Raw genomic sequence first — 3,066 nt, 5'->3', positions numbered from 1 at the left:
GTAAGTCACCCGCTCAAACTCTGGCTTTAACCTTGCCTGGGATTCAGGACTCCAGCCAAAGGGCAGCGCTTCACGTCTCCCAGGCTCAGCAAGCGTGACGGGGGGTGGTGGTGGGGGGAGCTGGGAGTAGGAGATGGCTCTTGGGTTTTTCCAAAAGAGTGTGACACACCCAAATCCTCTTCTAGACGAACTTTTAAGTATGTGACAAAGGTTTAAGACACAAGGTACCAGAATAAATGAGTTTATTGTATTGTTTCAAGTATTTTGGTTTCAAGCAGGAATCTGTAAAAGTATTTATTGGTTCAGTTTCCGTTTTCTTATATCAGTGCTTTTTGCATGTTACTGTTTCACTAATAAGAACATAAACATCTGATTTACGGGTGCATTCTTGTTTGGGCACTGAAATAACTTGTCTCCTAGTTTTATCTTTTAAAGTTAATATTAGTAGATTTAGGCTAGCCTTCCTTGCCCCACCCTCCTTTTCTTCCTTCCTTCCTTCCTTCCTTGTCCTGGCTATGCCATGTATATTTATGTAGTGACAATCTGTTAGAGAATTTCACATTAAATGTGAAGGTCCTTTTTGAATGCAGCTTTTAATTATTACATGAGAACATGACCCATGAGAGGTTTTTGTTGTTTTTAAATGGAAGCTACTTTTAGCAATAAAGCTTCTTTAAGCTAGTAATAAATGTACACTTCCAAAATATAGGCAGAACTCCTTCTTTAAGTCACTTATGAAAAACCTAAAAAGGTTAAAATGGACTCCAAAGCAATGGAAAATTGCTCAGTTTTGTGTGTTTAACATAAGACTTCAGCCTTGGATCTGCTGTCTTTCAAAATGCCTTTTCTGTAATTGTCTTCATTTTAATGGTCTATCTCGGAAGTTTTCTTTTTTTCAGAACATGATTTTAAAGTGTCAGATATCAGATTTTAAAAGGCGCAATTTAAAATGCCAGACTTGTTTTGATCCCCACCACGTGGCCTGGAACTGCCTTCGGGCCCCGACTTCGCCGTCCTTCCCACAGCTAGGGAAGTGCAGTCGTCCGTATAGACAGCGCGGGGGCCAGGCAATAGGTTAGAATCTGCTCTGTGTGTCACAGGTCTCGTTTAGATATCACCTTTCTTTTGCTCTCTGGAAAAGGCTGAATGGGTGAGGCCAAGTAGCACGAACTCAAGTTGATCTCATCCGTGGTCGCCTTGTCTAACAAACCACTGGTGTCGTGTGACCTCTGAGACCAGTGCTCAGTGATGAGCCTTGTACTGGGGCTCCTGAGTCAGTGGCAGCTATTTGTCAGCCTGGGACTCATTCTCCGTCCTGGCTGACATTCTTTTCGATCCATTGTGTTGCTTTGGGTCACTAAACATAGTCTCTGTGTTTCTTTTAAACCAAAGGCTAAGTCTCCACACTTTTTCTTCAGTTGTGTCCTTGGGCCCAGGGTTTGATGGGATTTGTTGAGGACGGGCAGTGGCAGCTGGGGTGCAGAATTTTCTAAAATGCACATCTGTTCTATTCCAGCTGTTTCCTCCATGGCTTAACACCAAACAGGTCTCTCCGCTACTTGGAAACTTCTTGCTCAGAACAAATTGTTCTGTTGGTCACAGAGTTGGCCTAAAGCATCATGCGTTTGCCTACTTTCAGTGGGCACAAAGGGTTAAACTGCTAGTCTTTCTGAAGAGGCAAAAGAATGGGGCTGGGAGGGGCGATTCAGTCATTTAAATCACTCTCCTGCCCAGATGTCTCTGAGAAGAAGCATTACGAGTTTAGGTATTTAGGTAGGAGTATTTTTAAGAGTCTCCCAGCCCTAAAAATAAAATACATCTTCTTAGAGACAGACTCCTTCCTGCTTTGACGCTAGTATAAAAACAATGGTAATGGTAATTTTAAATACCTGGAGTTTTTTAGTTGTCACCCTCGAGCTTCATTCTTCTTGTACCGTTACCCCGCTCCTCTCAGCTTGGGGGTGACTCTACCTCTTCACTTCTGTACTTTTGCCAAGAGGTGTCAAAACTACTCCAAAAAAAAAAAAAAAGCTTGATTTTGATTAATATAGAGAAACAAGACTTTGCCTGACTGATAATAAAACTGATAAATGACATTTGAATTACTTGTAGCGGTAATTTATTACATAAAATATCTTTTATTTGACATGCGATTAGTTGCTGGAAGCATCACTCAATCTGACTAGTTTAAACATGCTCTAAAATGAACCCCAGTAAAAACCAGGGCTGTCTGCTGCTGGCGTTATGAAATATACTAATCCTGGAGTGAGGGAAAAATCTGACTTTAAGTATTTAAATGATTAATTGGGTTTATATATTTTTTTTTACCTTTCTAACCCCCTTAATTACAAGCAAACTCAGGGGAGTTTCTGAACTAGGTGTGCAATCTGCATGCTTATCACTGAGGCATTGTCTGCGTCCTGGGAGGGATTTATGGCCTCCATTCATGTGTGTTCCTGCAGATTTTACATCTGGAGCTCGGGCAGCCCTTTCCTTCCCATTTCTTGGCTTTTTAAGGACATTCCATCTCTGAGCCCCAGCCTAGAAAATGGGATTTTCTGGGCTCAGCCCCAAATACTCATGTCTCCAGGAAGTGTGGCTTTTCCGAGACCACCCCTGGGAGGCCAGTGCTCGGGGATCGTCACCTCTGGACTTGCCTGCCCTCCTGCTTGGTGGCAGGTGTCCCACTCGGTGCCTCTTTTGATATCTCTGCTTTTTGGTGAATGTGGTTGACCTTGAGATGTTAGTGAATGCCAGCGTCAGCAAAGAGAACATGGAGACCTACCAGAAATGGTACCAGTTCATCACTGTTTATTAAGAACCTGCTATATGCTCAGTACAGTGTCATGAGAGATTCAAAACATGATCTTTAAGAATCTTACAGGCTCTCTGGGAGAGATAAGATAAACTCTTAAGAAAAAGATAATAATATAAGACATTGTGATTTAATGCCAAAATTAATTATACAGACAAGAAACTCCACAGGAATACAGAAAAGAGAAAAATTAATGTGGGCTCGAGAAGTCAGAGAAGGCTTTGTGAAAGTGGGAGGAGGTTGACACCAGG

The 3,066-nt window shown here is 42.1% G+C and overlaps 1 protein-coding gene across 8 annotated transcripts in view; it reads left to right on the top strand.

The window, feature by feature from the left end:
• The window catches only part of PEX14 (peroxisomal biogenesis factor 14), a 139,577-nt gene that overhangs the window by 111,836 nt on the left and 24,675 nt on the right, over nt 1-3,066 (top strand). The gene's annotated exons all lie outside the window — the stretch shown is intronic.

This window comes from Balaenoptera physalus (genome assembly GCF_965194825.1).
Source record: "Balaenoptera physalus genome assembly, chromosome: 1".
NCBI lineage: Eukaryota > Metazoa > Chordata > Mammalia > Artiodactyla > Balaenopteridae > Balaenoptera > Balaenoptera physalus.
The sequence above is the reverse complement of the archived record's forward strand: the minus strand, read 5'-3'. Positions and strand labels throughout refer to the sequence as shown.